The 24334-nt window shown below is 46.2% G+C and overlaps 1 protein-coding gene across 2 annotated transcripts in view; it reads left to right on the forward strand.

Moving 5' to 3' along the window:
- NGEF (neuronal guanine nucleotide exchange factor) overlaps positions 1-24334 on the forward strand; it is a 105014-nt gene that overhangs the window by 39708 nt on the left and 40972 nt on the right. The window lies entirely within an intron of this gene.

Below are 24334 nucleotides of genomic sequence, written 5' to 3' on the forward strand. Positions count from 1 at the left end.
AGCTATTGCCAGGGGAAGCTTGGCTGTGGGTATTCCTGTTAACTGCCCACAGGGAGCAAAGCCCAGAGGCACAGGGGGTCCCCCACCCCCGGCCCATCAACACATTGGTCCCTTAGGGGCCCTCCCAAGTCAAGGTGTTGCAAGCTGGCTCTTTATTTACTGTAGATGCAGTGCTGCAAAGCAGGGTTCTGGTCCCAGAAATCATTTCAGATCACAGAAGTACCAAATTGATTCAAAATATATATCTATGAAAAAAGAACAGAACTCAAATATGTGCTTTTATAAACTGACATTTAGTATATAAAATGAAACTACATTATAAAATTTCACAGGGGGCAATTTTTCTGTGTGAACTGAGCAGACTGATGCTTCTTAAAATGTTCAACAATGGATGGACCGGCTGCCTGAAAATACTTTTGTCTTTTTCTAGCAATGCCCCGAAGGAATTGGGAGAGTTCTTCCTTGTTTCAAGGATGGTCAGCCTGCATTAAACATTAGAGTCGTCCCAGGGCTGATTCTCATCTGGGGGGAGGAGGGGGCCAGGGACAGCCTCACTGAGCGTTAACAGCTCTGCTCCAACTGCTCCAGCCAGACCTTCCTGGCTATTAAATATTGTGACTATTATCCTTGGACCCATCTCCAAAGTAGTCACTGCATGAAAGCCCGCACCAAAGACTCGTTCTTGGCACTGTCTTAGAATGATCGTGGAAATATGCAAGTTCCATGTCCTGTAACTCTGGGGGCAGCTTGTCAGATGTTCATAAATGCTGGTTTGGGTTGCTACTAGGAGAGTCTTACAGTCTTTACAATCTGTAAACACAAGGAGCAAGCCTTGAGTCACTGCAGGTTGGGGCTGCCTCTTTTATTAAAGGAGGCTGTTTTGGGGTTTTGCCATTAGTCAGTCATTTGGGGCAGTGTCGGAGCTGAAGAAATGCAGCCTGACTCTAAGGGGCCTCCAGATCCACTGATTTACAAGAAGCACAGGAGAGAGAGGAACAGGAAGAATAAGACAGTGCAGATGCAAACAGCAAAATCCAAAAGCGAGGATGACCCAATTCCTCAGCAAAGTGCAAGGAGAAAATGAGAAGGGAGGGAAGGATTCAAAGAAACGAAAGCCCTATCAACCAATTGCAGTGTGTCCACTGTAGGGGAGGAAGACACTTCCTCTCCCCAAATGGGGGTTCGTCTGGCCGGAGAACGAATTAAATTCACATGAGACAGAATAGCAAGAGAAAATGAAACAAAGCTTTATGAGGAACCATGGCCCGGGACCTTTCTTCCCGAAGGAAGAAAGGGCACCGAAGAAGTGGGGTGCACAGAGTGGTTATATACCCCCAAACAGGGTGTTTCACATGTGATTGAAATGTCCCTCCCACAATAGTCACAAGATTGCCCTGTTGGCACAGCACTTGATGGACACTGCAGGTAGTGGGTCTGCTATCTCGGTGGGCGGTGGGTGTAGCAGGAGGCAATTCTATTGTCTCGAGCTGGGTGGTCACAGGTGAGCGCAGCAATCAGTTCCTAGCCTAAGGAGAGATGCTTAATCCTGAAGGAAGTCAGTCACAGGAGGCTACCAGACAAGCACAATAAAATGCAGATTTAAGTCCTTGCCTTTGGTATTGATTAAGAGTTTCTAGAGAGAAGGTCATCTCCTTTCTTCTTCCTGGTACAGAGAGGGAGGCACCTTTTACAATAGAGATTTACCTTACAAATGTAAATGTGTCCTAACAAAGGGCAAGTTCCATTCCTCAGAGCCTCCTTCCCTGTCCCAGTTTATCAAAAGCAATCAGCCTCAAATAATCCTGATGCCAAAGAGACATATCTTGGGGTGGCCTATTTCAGGTCCCCACGCCACCTTACCTGAATCCCGTTTCAAGGAAACACTGTAGGAGGGAAAGTTTAAAACACAATCAGGGATGGGGCCGGCCCCGGGGCCGAGTGGTTAAGTTCACTCGCTCGGCTTTGGCGGCCCAGGGTTTCACCAGTTCGGATCCCGGGCGCAGACATGGCACTGCTCATCAGGCCATGCTGAGGCAGTGTCCCACATGCCACAACTAGAAGGACCCACAACTAAAATATACAACTATGTACTGAGGAGATTTGGGGAGAAGAAGAAAAAGAAGAATAAAAAAGATTGGCAACAGATGTTAGCTCAGGGCCAATCTTAAACAGAAATAAAAATAAAACACAATCAGGGAAATTTGAACATGGATCAAATATTTGATGATGTTAAGAAATTGTTAATTTTCTTAGGAGCGTTAATAGTATTATGATCGTTTTCTAAGCCCGTATCTTGTAGAGATACATTCTGAAATATTTTGGATGAAATGATAGGATGTCTAGGATTTACTCCAGAATAATCCAGGCCCAGGAAGGAGTGGGTGGGAGTAGAGATCAAAGAAGATAAGCCGTGAATCGATAACTGCTGACGCTGGCGAGAAGTATTTCTGTCTACTTTAGTATATGTTGGAAATCTTCCATAATAAAAAGTTTAATTTTTATTATGTTTACTTTTTGAAAGCTTTTATTTTAAAAATTAAAAAGGCAGGAGCTGAAGTAAAGAGACCCTTCAGCCCCCACCCCCATCCTCCTGCCGGGGGCCTCCTTTCCAGGAGGTTGGGCAGAATCATCCACTGCTCTCGCCACTGATCATGGTGGCCTGGGGGACATCGACTGCAGGGTCCTTGAAGGCAGGACTGTGCGGAGTTTTGTTCCCTCCTGAGCACTTAGCACATGTCTGACACACCCGAAGCACTCAGTGTTTGCAAACGGTAGATGAATGAATGAATGAGCGCAGATTCCCTGGGCAGAGGTTGCAATCTGGGAACTTGAAGACACATCTGTGCAGACAGGTCCAATAGTGGCCCAGGGCTGTGCACACCAAGGCTCTTGCAAAGCCACATCACAGCGGTCACCAGGACCAGGATGGATTATACTCCTTGCAGCTCTCTAACTGGGAGGGGTCGGCCTGCCCAGCCACCTTTTGGAAATAACCCACTCCCCGCCCCCCCCCCCCCCCCGCCCCCGCCCCAGTAGGACAGGAGACCCAGTGCCCCCAGCACTAACAATGGAAATGAAGCGTCGTAAATTAATTTCCTCTCTGGCATCCCTCCACCTGGGGACTGGCTGAGGCCGGGGCATTCCCCCCAAGTCTGTAGACCATCAGCAAAGGACACTAGAGTATCCGAAGGATCTCAAGCCGCTCGGACATGGTGACTGAACAGGTTTAGATTTTCTCTCTCCGAAATTGTTTCTATTCTTACCCTGTCTCAGAATGAATATAACCACGTCTTATGTTTCACAGCTTATGCAGCTAATTTCGTATACTTTTGACAGCTATATCTTATTTTCAGCAGTCCTAAACTCTTTCCCCTGGTTAGGAAGCTGAAGGAGCGTATTGCCCACGAGGCCTTTCGGTTGTGGGCTGCATAGCAAGCGGCTCTTCCAGGCCAGGAACTGAGGTGGGCTTGGCCTTGGGTGGGCGTGGTCTGGAGATGGGCGTGTCCTTGTGGTGGGCGTGGCCCGCAGCTGTCCCTCCTCCCTCCCAGGCCCAGAGGTGACCAGAGGAACTCAGATGTCAAGGGGTCAGCTGGACCGCCTCTTGGACTTGCCGGCTTTTTAAACATTTGAAATAATCATAATAAAACAACAATAATAATAGGCTTTGGGCTGAGCTTGGAGCATGCGTTTTACCTACTCATAATTGCATCTTTAGTGTTTTAAACTGTTGACATTTTCGCACTTGTTAAATTGTCCATTTGAGTCTATTTTGCCTTGTTTTGGTTATTCTGGTTGCTCTATCATTCTTCTCGTTTTTAAGCTTTCTTACCGTGTCCTTTTGCTTTCCTTCTTATTTTCCCTCTATTATAATCGCCTTTTAAATGTTTTCCTTTTGCTTTTTACCTTTATAGTTATTACCACTATTAAAATTCAGTGCTTCTGGCTTTGCTCTAATGTCAAATCCCTTTATCTTAGGGACTTAAATCCCTAAGCTTCTGGGGCTTTGAGAGTTTTCACTTATTGTTTTATTCCCTATTCCTTTTTAGCTATAATCCTTCCTATCTCCTTTTATTTTGTCCGCTGGACTGTTTATAACCATAACTTGTCAGTAACCTAATTTTGGTTTTTAAACTATTATTTTATTGGTTCTGTCTATCCTGTACCCACAATGTTAATTATTCTGTTTCCTTTGTAAGTCATAATTTTGTATCTTATTGGTTGTATTTTTTTCTAATTCTTTTGACTTCTTAATTTAAAAACCTTTACTTGATGGTCTGGCTCTGGGGAGGACATGGAAGCCAGGGCGAGTGGACCCAGGAAGCCTGTTTCTCTCGGCTTCAAGATTCAACCCGCTCTGACCTTAGGAGGCCCAAGAGGGTCCTCGAACAGGCAAGACATCAGAGAGGTCAGAGCGGGTCTTGAGTGCTGGATGGTCCTCATACCAGCGTGCGGCCCTGGGTAAAGAAATTCTTACTCTTCCCACGACTCCATCATGTCACACAGACAGGACCCAGCACATACAAGCACGTGATAAACTACATCTGTTCTTGGGGGAGGTCACAGAAGAACATATAGAGTGGGGTTTCATTTTGTAAAATTCAAGAACCTGCCAACTGACAAGGTAGTCTGCCCGAGATGCCAAACCTGAAGAGAATCAAAGAAAACATCAGGAAAAACCAAATCGAGAAACATTCTCCAAAATGGTTGGCCTGAAATCTTTGAGTGCCAAGGTTACAAATGCCAAGCAGAGACTGAGGAACCATTCCAGATTGAAGGCAACCAAAGGGGCTGGACACCCGGACAGGGCGGGTGACTGGGATTGGATCTTTTTGCTGTAAAGGACATTATTGGGACAATAGGTGAAATTTGACGGGAATCTGAGCATGAGTTCACAATAATGGATCAGTGTTAACTTCCTGACTTTGGTGCTTGTATTTGGGTTATAAAGGAGCTGGTCCTTGGTTGTAGGAAATACACACTAAAAAGTGTCATCAGGTCAGTAACTGAGTCTCCAATGGCTCAGGAAAAGTACTGTACTTGCAATTTTTGAGATTCTTTCAAAATGTAAAAAGATAGTAGTAATTGAAATATCTTGAGGGAAAATAAAAGATTGCAGGCTCTAGATCTGGACTCTGGAGCTTGGCTCTTGCTCTATCCTTTACTAGGTGTGACCTTAGGCAACTGACCCAGCCATTCTTTGTCTCAGTTTGCTCATCTCTAAATTGGGGATATTAATAATGCTTTACTAACTGGAGGCATTCTGAAGAAAACAGTAAGTTAACACCTGTAAAGTGCTGAGAACAATGATGGGTACCCAACACGTTACCTGTGATTATGTCTCAACGATTTGAAAGTGCTCTCCCTTCAGGACCTTTGCACATGCTGCTGCTTCCCCTACCCCCACTGTTGCCTGGATAGTTCCTATTCATCCTTCATCCTTAGCTTCTTCCAGAAAGCCCTCCCTGACCCACCACCCCTCCCTCATACTTCCTGCCTCAGGCTGTGGTAGGTACTCCTCTCTTGAGCTTTCTTTGTGCCGTACAATATCCCTATCATATAATAGTGTATAATTTCTTGATGACTTATCTGTCTGTTCTATTAGATGAATAGGGCTCAAGGGCTGGGCTGACGTCTTTATTCACTGTCATATCCCCAGGCCTAAGACAGTTGATGAATAAATGAATGAATGAATGACCTGGGTGCATGCCTCTCAGTTACAGAGTCTAGAATGAAGTACTCTTTTCTTTTTGGTAAGGAAGATTGGCCTTGAGCTAACATCTGTTGCCAATCTTCCTCGTTTCGCTTGAGGAAGATTTCCCCTGAGCTAACATCTGTTGCCAATCTTCTTCTATTTAGTATGTGGGACGCCAACACAGCATGGCTTGATGAGCAGTGTGTAGGTCCATGCCTGGGATCCAAACCCATGAACCCTGGGCCGCCAAAGTGCAGCAGGTGAACCCAACCACTACACAACCAGGCCAGCCCCTGAAGTACACATTTTTAAGTTGAGGATGTGATTCCAGGGCCCAACTCTAGAGGACACCATTCACAGTGCCATCTATGTAAAAGGTACCCCTGGAGGTGGGCAGGGCACCATCTGAGCTCTGTACCCACCAGCCCTGACCAGAGATGAGTAGTCGCCTTCACAGACCATCTGTTCTGTTACCCCTATATCAATAGGAAGAATGAACTGTTTTTGTGGTTAGCTGATCTAAAACAAAAATCATTATTTTTGGTAGATGCTTCACCCCTGTAAACTGGAGGAATCCATTCATCTATATATTCATTCATTCATGTGTTCACTCACATAATGAATATTTATTGAGCACCTTTGCTGTTCCAAGTGCTGATTTCTATCAGAAAACTCCTTATTTGGTGACTCGGGGGGACGGTTAGCAACCACTTCCCATGGCAGCTTCCCCAAAGCCTCAATACCCTCAAAGCCAGGGTCCAGGAGCCTGTTGAGGGGCCTTGGCTGTGCGGCTCTGATGCGTTCCTGCTCGGCAAGGTTTCCGGGCCCCAGTCACCTCAGTCATGCTCCACAGAGGGAACCACGGCCTCAGCTGCACACGTCCGGGAGCAAAGCCAGAATGCTCTTCCAGGAAAGAGTCTGGCCCTGGGCACGTCATCTGCGGGCAGGAGTCAGGGATACTGAGAGTTTTGTCCCACTTCCTGATCTTCCTGAAAGGATGTAATGTCAACCATCCTCTGGCCCTATGTGTGCATTCGTTCATGCATGCATTTTCAGCATGCTGGTTGTGCAGGCGTAGCTGTCTCAAATTTACACTATCAATGTCAAGAGGCAGATACACCAATCCCTTTTCAAACGTGGAGTGATCAAAGTGATTGATCATGTTTCTGAGACTTTCCAGCAGAAAGATGGCAAAGTAAGAAAATAGAAACCCCCAAAAACGTTGTTTGGCAAATAACACCATTTCCTGTAGAAACTGACATGTGAAGTTAACTAAGCTATGATTAGAAAAACACCGTAATCACTGTAAGAGTAATCAATATCTCCGTTAAAGGTACTAGACACTCTGAGAGATCGTCTTCCCCAAACCCGGGAACTTATGCCTGCTGGTGGAGAAACCAGTGCTCAAGAAAAGAAAGTCAATGCTGACGAGCAAAAAGTTTCTGAAATTTATAGGTCTGACCCCACTCTACAGAGTTGTGAGAAATCAAGGGAAAAATGCATGGAAAACATTTAAAACAGTGCTTGTCACATAAGGTGGCTGGTAAATAAATGTCTGCCGGGGTTAGAACAGCTTGAATTTCCTCTGCAATGCTTACATTAATCAACATGATGCTTATGCATTGTCCTTGCATTTATATTCATATTTCCAGTTGCCATTAGCCTTACTCTGGCTTTATTTGTAAAGATCTGCCTTAATCCCCACGCAGAGCACGTACAATCCAGGTCCTTGCCTGAGGCTTCAGTCCCAGCCTGTGTCCATGGAGCCTTCTGGAGGGCGTGAAGGCCTTGCCCCCATTGATCCTCTTGGTCATCTGGGTTTTATCCCTGGACTGCGCCAGGCCCTCCCAGGACTTTATCATTTTGTACTTTCCCTCCGCCTTTCAACTCTGGCAGCACAGCCTCCACGGGGTCTTATTTCACTATCTTGGCTCTATATTGTGTATATAGAGAGAAAGAGATTCTAAAAAACTGATGCTCAAAATTTGCTGTTACACTGACTATAGCAACACCATTGAGCATGTTAGCCTTCATATAGTACAAGAATCCATGGGAGAAATGGCTTGTTTTGCCTGTAAACAATGTACTGGGATTTCCATTGCTCATAAGGAACAGGCCTGGGGGGGGGAGGGGCAGGCAATAGAGACAGAAAAGAGCGAGCCATGTGGCCCTCAACACCCTGGTGGGACCCAAGACCAGACAGCACGCGGGGTCCTGAAAGGCAGCATTCGACCTCCCCCCATCCTTTTGTCTCTCTGACGTGGGTAATTGGCACTGTCGGCCTCTTAAATTCTGACACTGCCGGTCAGGCAACTATAAAACCTCTAAGTTAAGATTTCGACTCTGCGCTGTAGAATAATAGCATGCTCTATTTTGGCCAAGTTTAATTATTGTGCCTGGAGTCAAGTCTTCCCAGGTTGCAAAGTCACGTGTCTGCCAAGAGAAGGCTGTCACGCCTGGACAGGGGACAGAGAGCTAAGGACCTGTGTGTGAGCGAAAGAAATGAGATGGCTGGATTTGGGTTCGAGGCGAGACATCAAATCACAGGTGACTCCTTTTACAGAAAGAGTGTTATATCTAAAGGGGGGCACTGCACAGTGTGGGAGGATGCAGCCCGCCTGAGAGGGCAAAAGGGACAGCAGCTGCAGCAGAAACACCTCAGTGTCTTTGTCCACCTGGAGTCTTTGCTTTGGCGAGTGTCAAACTCACAGATGGGACAGGAGCACTGGTTGTCCTCAGAACTTTCTGGAAAAAAGCTGAAGCAATCTGTGAGAGCCCACCTCCAAGATGGCCCCCAGTGACCCCGCCACTCGGGATTCATGCTCTCCCATTGAGTGTGGGATACACTTCATGACCACCTTCAACCTGACAGGTGGACGTTCTGGTGTGTGAATTGGAGTCAAGGTCATACAAAGCAGTGGGCATTGGTGTTCCTCTTGTGGCTCTCTTGCTCTGGAAAGCCAGCTTCCATGTCACAAGGATGCTCAGCAGGCAGCCCAAGGAAAGGCCCACAGGGTGAGAAAATGGGGCCAATGGCCATGTGAATGAGTCTGGAGGGAGAGCCTCCAGGCCTGGCCAGCAGCTGGACTGCAGCCTCATGAGAGACCCTGAGCCAGAACCACGGGCTCCCTGACCTGCAGAAGTTCCATGAGAGATGAAATGTTGCTGAAAGCTGCAAGGTCTTGGGCTCATTCATTACACAGCAATAGATAACTGCTACACTGAGATCATCCTATAAATTAGAACAGAAAGAGAATTCGGTAAAATCTACTTATACACATCAGGCGCCATGCAAAACGCTCAGCATCCAGTGCCTCTGACCCCACCGGCCTCTCTCCTGTTCCCGTGCCTAGTGTTTATCTGCCCCACTGCCATACACACACACACACATAGGGCACAGCCCTTAGGCATGACTGGCTGTTGTCAAAGTATGAAATTCCAGCTTCCTTGTCACAAGTGGGGACTAACTCTGAGGGGCTCCAGTGCCCCCTGTGGGAGCAGCTGAAACTGGGACTCTGCCTGAAACCACTCCTTCGGTTGCCATCCTCTCCCGGTGCTGCCTCCCTGCTCCCTCGCTCCTTTCTCCTGGGAGCTCTTCCTTAACGAATCATCTGTGCTCGACCCACGTTAAAGATCCCCCACGTTAAAATCCAGCCTCCTCAGAAAAAGACAAGTAAAGATGCCATGTGTCACTAAAATTTCCTCTTAACGTTATCCTCCATTCCCACGATTAAGAAAAATTTAAAGAAAGAAAATATGTTTACAACGTTAAAGATGTAATTTCTCCAGTAATTTTTCTAAAATTATTTACTAGGCCTCTATTATGTGAAAGGCAATAAAATAAACTCTTCAGAGACTCTAAATAACGTGCTCTCAAAGAGCAATCTTTTCAGAAACTGTCATTATCATATTCTCAGCATTTTGTTGGGTGACGTTGTGGGGTTCCCACACGGTGATGGTCTGAAGTCAGTCACAGCCGGCCGCGTGCTGGAGCCACGGTGGGTGCTGAGGCCTGGCCGCCGATCCGGGCTTTGCAGATAGCGGATGCTCAAGAGTCAGTCGTGGAAGAAATTAATTACCGAACCGTCAGCCGTCCACGTAGATTTGTCAGCTCTTCTTCCCTTTTTTTCCTGAAGTTGTGGTGACGTCATCATATGTTTGTGAAAGAGAGACTGAACCGGCAAGCAAGGCAAGTCTGGTTTTGATGGCGACAGTTTCAGATCAAATTGTGTCAGACAGGGGAAGAGAGACAGGCAGTGGTGACAGGACCTCCTGGAAGTGACCTGAGGCCACAGCAATGGTTCGGGACTGAAAAGCCTCCCTCAGCCCCTCGTGTGTCCAAGGAGAGGTCTCACCCATGGCTGTCCTTCTTGTAAAATCGCAATACAACCGTCTGGCCTGCCTGAAGGCAGAGGCTTGACCAAAAGACCCTGGGAGGCTCCTCCCTGCCCGCCCCCACCCCAGCCCTCGACCCTCGACCCTCGTCTCTGTGCTGAGTGAGAGGGATGGTGAGGTGCCCAGCACACTGCCCAATTCTCCAGTGGGAAAGGGACCAGGGGCAGGGGGCTGCAGAGCCCACCCCACTGCCCATCACTCAGCACCCATCAGCCCTCACTGATACTGTGAGTCACACATCCTTCAGAAATATGCTCCTTTCTACAAAATGGGCCGTGTTAAAAAAAACAACTCATAAACAACACGGCACACTGTATGTACAAATCAGTTAAAAAAAATACATCCTAAAATTAAAACAAGTAAAAGGCATGAAAAGATTATTTGCAAAAGAAGGACACAGGGGCTGGGCCAGTGGCAAGTGGTTAGGTTCACGTGCTTGGCTTCAGCGGAGCAGGGTTCTCAGGTTCAGATCCCCCACACAGACCCAGCACCACTCATCAAGCCATGCTGTGGTGGTGACCCACAAACAAAATAGAAGAAGGTTGCCTCAGATGTCAGTTTAGCAGCAATCTCTTCCTCAAGCAAAAAAGAGGAAGATTGGCAACAGATGTTAGCTCAGGGCCAGTCTTCCTCACCAAAAAAAAAAAGAAGAAGAAGAAGGATACAAAATGATCATAAACAAACAACAACAACAAAAATCCACTTCACTAGTATAGAAATAAATGTAAAATAGGACAAGATATCATTCTTCATGTATTAAATTGGCACACTGTTTAAAATTCTAATATTGACTACTGGAAAGAATGCAGAGAGAGACACGGGTGGGGTTTAAACCAGTATAACCTTTTGTAATTTCATAATATATGTGAAAGGCAACAAAAATCCTCTTAATCTTTAACCAAGAGTCTATCCTGAAAAAAAAATCAGAAATCAGATGAAGATGTTTATCACCAAGCTATTTATACTTCATTGTGTCACACGGATGCTTCTTGGGCATCTACCATGATCCAGGCTTTGCCCCAGGTCCTGGGGGTCCAGCAGTGAACACAGGGTACCAAAAGCTTTGCCTTCATGGGGCTTACATTCCAGTGGGTCCCGGCACCCCAGGGCTCTCCCGGTGGGTGAGCTGACTGCCAAGTCCACCTCATTCCCTCAGCCCAAACTCAATATCCTGTACCTTACATCTGACGACATTTAAACTTGATTGTTAAACCAAATGTGCCATTTCTCTAAATGCTTTTTTCCTTTCCCTCAAATTTTTATAAAGAAAAAATTTAGACATGCAGGAAAATTGTAACGATAGTACAATGAACCACTAAACCACGTGAAAGTAAATTGCAGGTATCATAACAACACTTCAGCCCTAAATATCCAGCCTGCAGCTTCTAAGACTAAGAACGTTCTTCTACTCAATCACCATGCCATTATCACACTTAAGGAAACTCAAAAAGACAAAAAAAAAAAAAAAAAGGAAATTCACAATCATCCCATAATCTCTCTAATATCCAGTCTATATTCAGATTTCCCCCTATTGTCCCCAAAATGTCTTGCCAGCTGGGATTTGTCAATCAATATCTCATCAAGTTGCAAACCCTGCCTTTGTCGGTTTGCTGTGTTTGGACTCCTGTAATCTAAACAGTCTCCCCGATTTGTTTTCCATGACCGACTACTTGAAAATCCAGGCTTATTGATTGTGGAATGGCCCCCATTGTGGATTTGTCTGACTGCTTCCTCACGTGGTGTTTTAACTGGTTCCTTCACTCCCTGTGTTTCCTTTAAACTGCAAGGCAAGGCCGGAGGCTTGGTTAGATTCAGGTTAAACACTTGAGCAAGAACGCATGCAGGTGATGTGTGCTTCCGAATGCATCCCATCAGGAGGCTCTGATGTCAGCTGGCCCGCTATTCCTGATGCTAAATTTGATCGTTTGGTTAATTCAGAAGCTGCCAGATTGCTCCGAAGCAAAGGTACAATTTTTCCTTTTGCAACTGACAAGTTGTCTGTAAAGTGTTAGTTTGAGACTCTGTAAATAACCTCTTTCCCATTAACCTTTCACTCAGGGGCTTTTAACATCCACTAATGATCCTTCCTGAATCAACCATTACATTGGGAATTGCAAAAGGGGAAAGTTCTAGTGTTCCTTCTACTTATCTCAGTTGCTTTTCTTCTGTGAAGAAGACCCTTTGTTTTTTCATTTGTTTTATTTGTTTTCGAGTATCACTATGGATTCATGGTGGGTTTTGTTTTTGTTTTTGTTTTAGTTCGGTGTGTTTTAATCCGTTACTATCATATTCTTTTTGATGCTCAAACTGTCACAAATGTAGCCAGTAGGAGCCCTTTAAGCTGGCTACTGCATCCTTTGATAGATGCTCTCCTATCTTTGGATACTTCCTTGCTTTTTGACACAACAAGATACTTTATATACTTTCTATATCCTAGACCTGGAGTTAGCCATTTTTCCAAGAAGCCCTAGCTCCTTTCAGTGGAGAACGGTATTTGGAAACCAAGATCTGGGGACTATCCTGTGCTCATTACCACCGGCTGGTTTCTAGACCTTTTCAGTGGACAGAGCTGGGAAAGCGCATGGGTTCATAAGAACGCCTTCAATTCCAATCCATCACACAGCGCTCCTCCTTACTCTCCCCATTCCGTGTTTTCATCTTCCTTTTCTAAAAGCGAGGACCTTGGTCCTCAACGCATTGTAGGATATTTCTCTGTTCTACAAATACACGCAGTTTCACAATTACTCTGTCTATACTCAAACCCACAACAAATCTACTGTATCCGTTTCCTGGGGCTGCCGTAACAAAGGACCACAAACTGGGCGGCTTGAAAACAATAGAAACTTGTTCCCCCACAGTCCTGGAGACCCGAAGTCCATAATCAAGGTGTTGGCAGGGCCACGTTCCCTCTGAAGGCCGTGGGGGAGTCTGTCTACGCCCCTCTCCTAGTTTCTGGTGGTTGCCAGTAACTGTGGTTGTTCTTAGCTTGTGAAAGCATCACTCCAATCTTTACCAACATCTTCACAAAGCTTTTCCTGTCTGGGTGTTCCTGTGTCTCTGCGTCCAAACCTCCTTCTTCTTATAAAGACACCAGTCACTGGATTAGAGCCCACCCTAATCCAGTGTGACATTATCCTAATCAATTACATCTGCAAAGAGCCTATTTCCAAACCACTCACATTCAAAGGTACCAGGGGTTAGGACTTTGATATACCTTTCTTTTAAAATATTTTTTTTTTTTTTTTTTTTGGCGAGGAAGGTTGGCCCTGAGCTAACATCTGTTGCTAATCTTCCTCTTTTTGCTTGAGGAAGATTGGCCCTGAGCTGACATCTGTTGCTAATCTTCCTCTTTTTGCTCGAGGAAGATTGGCCCTGAGCTAACATCTATGCCAGTCTTCCTCTATTTTGTATAAGGGATGCCACCACAGCACGGCTTGATGAGCAGTGTGGAGGTCTGCGCCCAGGATCTGAACCTCCTAACCCCAGGCCACTGAAGCCGAGCACGTAAACTTAACCATTACGCCACCAGGTCAGCCCCTCAACATATCAACACAATTCAGCCCACAACACGTCCTAAGTAAAGATGAAGACGTCTTTGCTTTTTTCAGTCCTAGAAGAGATCTCAGCAGTGGTATAAAGACAAAGGACTACATCCAAAACTACTTGAATCCATTTTTTTCTGTGTGGTTACGTCATCAATTTGATAATTACTTAGGTTCATTTGTTTATGTTTCTTTTCAATGCTAAGATTTGATTTTTTCCCCATGTTTTCAGATTTTTAAAAATTATTTGAATATGTAAAACATCTATGTGATTTACAAGTCAAAACTGTATAAAAAGGTACACTCAGAAAGTCTTACCATCTACGCCAGCTCTGGAAGTAACCATCTTTACAAGTTTCTCCTTTTCTTTCCTGTGTTTCTTTCTGGGAGAAAAAAGTGTGTGCATAACTATATAACCTCTTCTTTTGCTCACATCCTGCATATGCTCTTTCATACGTCGCTTCTTTCACATAACACTGGAAATCCTCCCAATTCAGAAACACCTTCCTCACTGTCATTTGTATGGCTGCATAGTACTCCGTCATGTGACTAGCATAGTGTCTTCAACCAATCCCCCTTGGACAGGTATGTAGGTTGTTTCCAATATTTTGCTATCAAAAATAATACCACAGCGAATGACCTTGCGCCTATCTTATTTTGCATTTCAGGGCAAGTCTTCAGGGTAAATTCTTAGAAATGGAAATGCTGGATGAAAGGGTAAATGCCTGTTGTCTTGGTGCATTTGGGCTGCTATAACAGAATACCATGGACTGAGTGGTTGATGAACAACAGACGTTTATTTCTCACAGCTTAGGAAGCTGGGAACTCCAAGACCAAGGTGCCCGCCAATTTGGTGTCTGGTGAGGGCCTGCTTCCTGGTTCACAGACGGCTGTCTTCCCACTGTCTTCACACAGTGCAAGGAGCAGGGGAGCTCTCTGCGGGCTCTTTCCTAAGGGCACTAGTCCCATTCATGAGGACTCCACCCTCGTGACCTAATCACCTCCCTAAGGCCCCATCTCCTAATACCTTCCCCTTGAGGGTTAGGATTTCAGCATATTACTTTGGGGAGGACACAAACCTTCCGTCCATTGCACACATGTGCTTCTGTTGGTTACAGCAAAGTTCCCTTTCCTACGGGGTTGGACAATTTTGCTCTTCCATCAGCAATGACTGCCGGTTTCCGCTAAAGATTTTCATCTCAGTAGTAACAATGGATTTCAATCCAGACAGTTTAGAGTGTTCCATCTTTAAGACAAGCACACAATCGATGGAGAGTCAGAGCATGTGAGGTGCTGAAACTGAGGGTCTCGGGTTAAAGAGAGAACATTGTGTATTCTAAGGTGTTCTCAATGGGAAGGGATTTTTCCATTCTGTTTTGTCATTTCTCTGACTCACTGTGAGAAAGTGCTCCCCTCTCCTGGTAAGAATCCATTATTTCTTAGAGGAAACACTCAATTGATGACAGTTTAGAGCCTCTTTCTTTTTTAAGAACAAATGCTAATTTCAAGTGGAAGAATGTATTTCCCTCGAGTTTACGACCCTCCTCTGAGACCCTTACAAAATAGCCTCCTGATGAAGAAGAAAAGAGACTATTAAGGACCATCTTTTTACCCTGAGACTAACAGAGAAACAGGCCTAGAGATCCCACTGACTCAGTGACAAATAAAACCTACTCCAAGGGCTGAGCAACATTTTAGAAACAGCAATAATTTAGCACGCAATCTTCACGGCATGGAAAGAATGAGGCACAGGTTTAAAATTAGGAAGAGAAGCATCCACTGGTCAGCTCGGGGAAGGGTGAACAGGAAACAGATAAAGAAAGAAAAGTGAAATTTCACTTCTTTGCCAGTAATCTGCTTTTTCCCCCAGATAATAACGGTACTTTAGCTAAAGGTGCGTTCACCTTTTAAGGGAGTAGCAAGAAGAGGAGGTTTGTGTTCAGCAGATGAAAGGAAAAGGGTTTGTAGGATGTTTCTACGACTGTAATTTCCCGAGAGGCACGGGGATGGTACCAAAAGCACGTCTGTGTGCCTTCAAACCTCCTTCAACTCCGCCTCCATTCAGAAAATGCGTCTCAAGTCTCCAGGATGTCCAAGGTCTCCGCCCACGCAGCAGTGGAGGTGGCATTAAACAGGCTGAATCCTGTCTCTGTGCGCAGGCCAGTAGGACAGAGAATTACCGCTCCAGGAAAGTGATCAAGGCGTAAGAGAAGGCCTGGTGAAGAGTGACAGGAGATCCTAGTGAGCAAATACAACCAGCTCTGGGAAGGGATGGGAGGTGGGCTTCATGGAGGAGGCAGCAGTTGAGCCACTGCAGGTGAGATCTAGCCACGCAGGAGGGCAGGGAAGGGCTTGTGTGTGTCAGGGCGACCTGCCTTTCACGGGGGGCACTGATTTCCTGGATGAATCCTTTGATGGGACCAAGACTTCAGTGAAAAAGAAGCCTTCTGGTTAGGAGTCCCACATGTGGATTTATGGAAGGAATTTCTGGGAAAGGGATTATTTTTAGAACCAGGCAGATTAGAACATCAGGTAAGCGCTTTAATTTTAGAGATGCCAGGAAGTAATCTACTGTAAAATTTGAAATCGTCATTCTTTGGAAACTGAAGAGGTTTTTAGAAGAGAGACTTACGTAATGAACTGCAGTGTCCCCCCCCCCCCCCAAGGACATCTGGAGACTACAAAACGGCTCAGCCCCTTTTCCGGGTTCATCAGGATCCCCTACGGTTCCGTGAATGCCTGAAACTCACGCTCTAAGTTGATGCACATTAAGAGATTGATAGTGTTTTTTTAAAGTACATTTTTCCCTTATTACATAAGTGACACGTTTATTGTCTAAAAAAATTTTTAAACAGATACAAGTAAAAAGAGGAAGATTCTCTCAGATTCTGACCAATCAACTACAAGCACTAGGAAATGTTTTTGACGGTCATTCATCCAGCCCTTTTCAAGTATATTGGAATGCTTAAAATTCCACATATAGAAGTCTGTTTATAAACGAAATAAGACCATGCCACCATCCAGTTTGGGAATCCACTTTTCTTTTCAGTATACTTTGGGCATCTTTCCAGATTCTTAAATATTTTCTCAACCACTTTTAATGGTATTCCACTTCGGAGATATGTCATAATTTAAATAGTCATCTCCCGTTATTGTGCATTCAGGTTCCTCCAAATATTTCACTGTTCTCAATCCCACGATAATAAATACCGTTTTCGCTAATTTTTCCCCACGGATTCTTATAGTTTGTTAAGATATATTCCTAGAAGTAAAATCTCTTTGCCAAAGAGTATGAACACCTGCAGATTTATGGGACGGGTTGTCAAAGTGCCCTCCAGAAAGGTTGTATCAGTTCACACTCCTGTCCCCAGAGGCAAAAGACACCGTCCCTGCCTTGGCTAACACTGGCTGTTCATTTTTTAACCTCTTTGATTGCTGTGTGTCTGACATGTTTTTGAAATAGCGTGCTTTCTCTTTATAATAGCATTCATTCATTTTGTGCTAATTTTACACCGTGGTCACCAGTTCCCTTATTAGAGTCTTCAAAATAGAAATACCGATGGTAGTCAAAAGCTTTGAGTTCCTGAGAAGAGAGGCATTTTTGTCAACATTATGATGAGCAGCAGGGACCTGGAACTGGCCACATTATCTTGTGGTCCACCTCGTTTGTGTCTCCACCAGTCTCATAAAGTGGCCAGTCTCCACCAGAGACACATTGGTCTTTTTACGAGACTCGAAATCCTTGAGCGTTTAGTCCTGGCAACTCAACAAAGAACATTCTCTCCACTGGGTGTTGGGGGGGGGGGGGGTTTGTTTCGATAGAAAATGAAAAGTTATCATGCAGCTTGCTTCTTGTTATAGAAAATACTTCTCTAAAACCCAGCTATTTGCAATTTGCAAAGGACAATGTGCAGACAATTTCTAATTATTCATTTTGTTAGCTACATGCTATTCCTTCAAGGCTACTTTGTTTACGAATGGACATCTTTTCTTTCTTGTTTCATCCCTTAAACAGTTCCGCTATTTGGTTAATGGTTAAGGCAATACCTTCTCCATCACAATGGTGAGTGTATTTTACTGTTAAAAGTGGGCTTCCTAAATAATAATAACAGGAGGCTGGCCCCATGGCCAAGTGGTTGAGTCCATGCGCTCCACTTAGGCAGGCCACGGTTTCGCCTGTTTGGATCCTGGGCAAGGATATGGCACCACTCATCAGGCCATACTGAGGTGGCGTCCCACATAGCAGAGCCAGAACGACCTACAACTATGTACTGGGGGTCTCTGGGGAAAAGAAGGAAAAAAAAAAAAAAAGACTGGCAACAGATGTTAGCTCAGGTGGCAATCTTTAGAAAAAAATAATAATAATATAATTTTCTATGTGTAGAGTATACTAGAGGACACACCATATATGGGATTAAATTAGGTCTACTATATAGTTTAGAAGGTAATTTAAAATGAATAGATCTCTGTGGAAGGGAGTGTGAATCCCTTTACAGCTTGAGTTCCAATTAAGAGTATATAAACCCCAATGGTCACAGCCTAAAATGTGAATTAGGTATACCTAGGCAACTCCTAATTTCATTTTCCGCAGATTTCATCCTCAACATATATTGGAAATAACAGTAGTTTTCCTTAAGTCCCCCTTGTTTCAGGTTGCTCCTATTGATGAAAAGCCTATGACATCACCCACAGCCCAAATCCTCAGGCACTATGTGTCCCAGGCTCCTAGGAATATTCCAAAGAAACCCTCATCCTAGGCCCTCTCTCATTTCCACAGTTTCAGACAAACCCACAAGCATTGTAGCATCTTACCCATGAGTTATTTTGGGGAGGCTGTTTTGAGAAATACATTTCTATCAAGGCCACACAATTGTCTGCATCTCATAACTGAAGATATGGCCACCATTTGTCCCAGCCTTTTAAGGACACTATGAGGACACACAAGCCATCAAAATGCTTTGGAAATTCCAACCTTCCACTAGCCAAGCAACATCATCCAGTCTGCCTCTCACACTTGGAAGTGGAGCAAAGCTTGGCCACCTAATTTCGACTCTGCAAATGTATTCAGCATAGCAATAGCAAATCTTTAGCAATTAAGCCCTAAGACTTCAACGCCTGCTTCCCATAATCATTGAAACCTATCCGACACTAGCGTATCTCCTTAACCCAGACAAAGGTTTGTATGCATCTCTTCATTCCTCTGGACTATTCCCTATTTAACCAAAACTATAACAACTGTCCACCATAGCAACCACATCGAAAAAGAGCAAAAACAAAAGCAAAACACTCCTCGCTTCACCAAAACAGTGCATCCAGTGTTAATGGGTTTTTTGACTCACCACAACAGATCACGGTTCCCTCCTCCAAGCTTGAGGCACCAGTTCCAGAAGGCTGCTCATTTCCAAAGTGGTCAACTAAAGAAACATCTTCATTGACCAAAGAAGGACAAGATATAGCACCAAAGGAATGCCAGTGTGACCCTCAATAACTGTAGAAGAAAGACCGAACCCAGGCACATGTCAACATGATGCCTACCCACTTCCCCATATTTACTTATTCACCGGCTATTTCCTGATGCCTCCTGGATGTGCTGGATGCTGGGGATGCAGAGATAAATGACATCTTCATAGCTGCCTGCAAAAATCTCAGGTCCATTGGGACGAGAAACTGTGCAAAGAGGCGTTAACAGAGCAATACCAACAGAGCAAAGGGCAGGGCCATGGGAGCTCTCAGGGTGACCCAGCTTTCCTCTGGGCAGCTCCAGCCTGGACCGCACATTGACACCATTAGCAACCAATGACCAGCAAGGTACTGGGGAGTCACTGAAGACAAGAGATGTGTGGAATCAGATACGTTTGAGGAAAATTAACCTGGCAGCTGTGTAGGGCAGACTAAGGGAGAGAAAAAGAAGATGGAGCCCTCAAAAACTGCCCTCAAGAAAGGACCCTCACCTCAGGTCATCTGGCACCAACAACGGGATGAGCTGATGAAGACGAGGCCTTTCGGTTTAGAAGTGACATGAGACGGGGAAAGGTAGTGATCCCAATGGGGATGGCAGAACCAGATTCACAGACGTCTTGACAGGGCTGAAGCAACGTTAAAACCTAACAAGATGAAATTTAACAGAATAAACCAACTCTTCACTTGGGAGAAAAAAAAACAAACATTAAAAAGTAAGGAAGGACAGCCATCAGAGAAATGTCATCACTGTACTCTAAATCAGAATAGAGGCTTGTGAGGTTAGGGCACAGCGCACAAGATCACCCTCACTTCTGACACCAAGTGCAGAATTCGGGGGTCCCCAAGACCACCCTTGGGTTCAAAAATTCACTAGAAGGACTCAGAACTCACCAAAAGCTGTGAAACTCACTACTATGGTTTATTACAGTGAAAAGCTACAGGTTCAATCAGCCAAGGAAGAGATGCATGGGACAGAGTCCAGAAAAGTTCCACTTGGATCTTCCAGTTCTCTTGTCCTTGTGGAGACATGGACAGTTCAAATATTCCCTGGCAACAATGTGAGACAATACTGCCAACCAGGGAAGCTCACCTGAGCCTTGGTGTCCAGAGTTTTTATTGGGGCTCCATCACCTAGAACTGACTGGCCACCCAGGTGGCTGACCTCAGTCTTTGGCCCTCTGGAGGCTGAGCTATTATCACATGGACCAAAGCCCCCACCTTACCTGGTGTGGCCTCAACCCCCCAGGTAAGCAAAGACACTCTTGTCAGACATGACATTCCAACGGCTTAGAGATTGCCCAGGAACCCAGGGCAAGACCAGACCTCTCTTTGGGTAAGATCAAAGTCTTTACTACACAGGGCTAAGCCGATTATGTTTTGGGTTTTTTTGGAGGAAGATCAGCCCTGAGCTAACATCTGCCAATCCTCCTCTTTTTGCTGAGGAAGACTGGCCCTGGGCTAACATCCATGCCCACCTTCCTCTACTTTATATGTGGGACGCCTACCACAGCATGGCTTGCCAAACAGTGCCATGTCCGCACCCAGGATCTGAACTGGCAAACCCCAGGCCGCCAAAGTGGAACGTGCACACTTAACCACTGCGCCACCAGGCTGGCCCCCCAATTATGTTTTTAACTTATTTCTATAAGAGGTTACAATCCCACAATTACAAATTACTCTCCTGATAAAAAGTAAGGAAAGATTTCCACCTGACCAGTAAAACACTTCCAGCCACACAACAGAACAACCTACTTTCAGAAAGTCTCCTTGTGGAGAAATCTTTTTATCCATCAAGTATGGGTTTCTGGTTTTCTTGGAGTGAGACAGGCTACATCTTGTCCTTTTCCTAACTTTCTTCCCAGATTTTGGGGGTCCATCTCACCCTTGAGGCTGTGGATTTACTGCTGGTGCTGCCTGTGCGGTTTAAATTTGCCAATTTTCAAAGCAACCAGAAAAGTCTTTTGAGAGTGACGAAAATAAACTACCATGTTTATGGATTTAAAAAATACAGTTAATTAAAATCTATCAAGCACCTGTTTCTTGAAGTTTCTAATATATATTCGAGGCATAACTGCTCACTAAAAAAAAAAAAATCCAAGTCATTTTCCTACTAGATTTAAGAATACAAATGTGTTTTAACATGTCTGGTGACACACCATATGACCTTAAAAATATTTAGTATCAGTGAACAGAAATTTGCAGTTCCTTCATCCCACACAACACAGTCTTGACTTACCAACAGATGCTCCCCAAATCTGCCATTAGCCAGCTGTGTGATCTTGGGCTTGTCATTTTAAGACTCCGTTTCTGCTTCTTTTTCCATAAAATAGAAGCGTCGGACCAGACCATTCCTAAGCTTTATCAATTCCTTCGCAATAAAGTAATATTTTATAAACACAGATGAGGACTCCTGAGGCCTGAGGTTGCTACATAAACAAGAAGCCACTTTGTTTCCAATATTTACCTTTTATAACTTAAAGGGAGAAATAAACAATCTTTAGATAAAATATATACAATAACTAAATATTTTTTGAAACATATCAGTAATTCCTTAACAAAACAAACACTTATAGAACCTCTATTATGCACTAATCAGGTATAAATACTTGAAATATTTATCAATATTTTATTTTGTGAATGATTCTGAGCAAAATGTTGCTGAAATGGAGATTTTAGTAACAGTCGGCCCAATAAGCACTAAAAATGATAGGAAATAGAACATGGGGAATTCAGCTTAAGGTTCTATGCCTTCAGAACTCAGTGACTTTCTAAACTGATTTTGTAATTAGGAGGATATTTTTAGCTTATTTTTCATTGGAAGGTCTTATTATACTCATCTTAATATATGTAATTTCACTTGAATATTTTCTGATTTAAAAAAACGAATGAATCTTTTCCCCCGGGTGCAGCAAAGTGTGAAAGAAACAGCTTCCATTTCTTGTTACACCGAATTCAAGGGGTGGTGACACCACGCAAAGCCGTAGGTCCTAGTGACCTTGTGACTGCCCACACAGTGAGCTTCCTGGGACCCCCAATGAAGGATGAGTAAGACATGAGGGTACCCACCCTGGAGGAGCCCATCCTTAGGGTAAGGATGGCCCTATTCACAGAGAATTAGAGTGCCAGGCAATGCTGCTGGTTATACAGGGGAAAGGGCCTGGTGGGGATACCCCAGGGCACCTCGACCCGGAAGGGTGAGGACTTTGGGGGGGCGAGAGGAAGAGTCCTAGCACAGGGAACAGCTCTTGCAAAAGTCCAGAGCCTGGAAAAGTGTGTGGCGAATGAGAAGAGCCGGTGAGGGCCGTGTCCCTGAGGAAGCCAGCAAGGAGCAGGACACCTGGTGAAGAGCTAGTGACAGAGCCAGGATGCTGGCCTTCACACTCTGGGAATGGGACTCCAATGCAGGTTTTTAAGCAGAGGAGGGACAGGAGCAGACCCATAGTTTAGAAAGGGAACAGAGCGAAGGATGGCCTGGGGTGAGTCCAAATGCTGAGGGGGGCGCTGCTTTGAAGGACTTTGAGGATCCAGGGGGCTCGTGAGGCATTGACCTGTGGGGTGACAGGTCATACAGGAGAAGTTGAGGCTGGCTCTCATGTTCTGCCTGGCTCCTGGTTGGCTGCTGGTGGCGGTGGGGTAACACGAGTGTGCTTGGCAGAGTGTTTAAAAGATGTCCAGGCTGAGATGGCCAGTGAGCAGGTGAAAATGTGCATCTCAGCAGAGGTCTGGAGACACTGGAATGAGTCAAGGCTGAGCAGCGCTTGGCTCGGAAAAAGAGAAGGCCACGTGGTTGTCGCACAAATATTCAGAGGCCTTAAGGGCAAGAGGAGATCAGCCTGTCCACTCAGGCCCCTGGAGGGGAACTATGGCTAAGGCCAAAGGTTGTGAACTGGATTTCAGTGAAAACGAGCACCTTTTCCTGGAGTCAGAGCTCAGGGAAGATGGGACGGGCTGGGGCCTTGGGAATGCGCCCGCTGATGTCTGGGGAGGGGAGTTCCCTCCAGGCAAAGAGTGCCCTCTTGTAAGCTGCTTTCCTTCCTTTGCCCCCACGTTCAAGACTGCCATGTTCGCAACTGTCTTGTTCAAGACGCTGGCTAAGGAATCGATGAAAGCCAACCTACTAACTAGTAACAGAACCCCTCCCACCAGGAGTATTTGCATCCAAAACCGGGGGATTTCTTCCTTTAAACAAATGCCCCGTGGGTGGAATGTGCAGAGGAAGGGCTTTCCTTTGCTCTGCACTCTACTCCCAACCCCCAGGCATCCTCAGACCCTAACCCTAGGGCCTGGCCCGGGCCCACAGAAGCAGACTGCTGTCCCCATGTGCCCTGGATCCCCAAGGTCCTTCAAAGGGAAGTCCATCAAGGGGAGCAGGGGGCCCGGCCTCAGAAAAGGACACCGGGGAGCATGCCAGTTGTCTTGCTGGATGAAAATCTCCCTGGATTTCCACGTCACACCAGATCACTCATGCTCCATTCGACTCCAGTCACGGATTTTTGCTTGCTTTCTGTATCCGGAAGTAGACTGACCTGGCTAACACGAAGGTGCAGGCCCCAAGAGTCAATGTGACCGGGCAGGGAAATCGGGTGGAGGTTTGGGGGCACTTTGCCTCTCCTCCTGTCGCTCCCCTATACCCATCCCGGGCCGCCAGGGCCTCAAGGTGGCTGAGGGCACCCAGAAGAGGCCTTCGTGTCGCCCCCTCTCCACTGTCAGGAGCGGGAGTGCAGGGGCTCTCTGAGACCCCAGTCTCTGCCTCGGACTCCCTCGGGGCACCTCCAGCGAGGACTCACTTCCCCGAGGTTGGGCCCGAGGCGGCAGAGGCGGGGGTCCCCGCGCCGGTCCTGTGGGGGACCGCAGAGGATGCGCGGCGTGAGCGAGGCAGAGGTTCGAGGGCGCATGGGGCCGGGGGTCCCCTCGCCCGTACCTTTCAAGTTCGCCCCGCGAGCTGCTGGGGTCCGGCCGCACGGCGAGGAGGGGGCAGGAAGGCGAAGGCGCAGCTCGCCGTTCCCACCGGTCCTGCCTCCGCCCTCTCCCCGGCGGGGCGCGGCCGCGGCGGGGAGGGAGGCGTGGGCAGGGAGGGAGGGCCCGGGGCGCAGTCGGTGCCCTCGGGCCTGGGTCGCGCCCAGCCCCGGCTCTCCCGCCCCGCCGCCGCCCGGCCTCGCCCCCGCCGCGCGCGCCCTGCCGCCTCCCCCGTTGCCGTGGCAACCCCGGGAGCCTCCAGGCGCGCGCGCCCGCCCGCCCGCCCGCC

The sequence above is a fragment of the Equus quagga genome, chromosome 17 (genome assembly GCF_021613505.1).
Source record: "Equus quagga isolate Etosha38 chromosome 17, UCLA_HA_Equagga_1.0, whole genome shotgun sequence".
In the NCBI taxonomy this organism is placed as follows: Eukaryota; Metazoa; Chordata; class Mammalia; order Perissodactyla; family Equidae; genus Equus; species Equus quagga.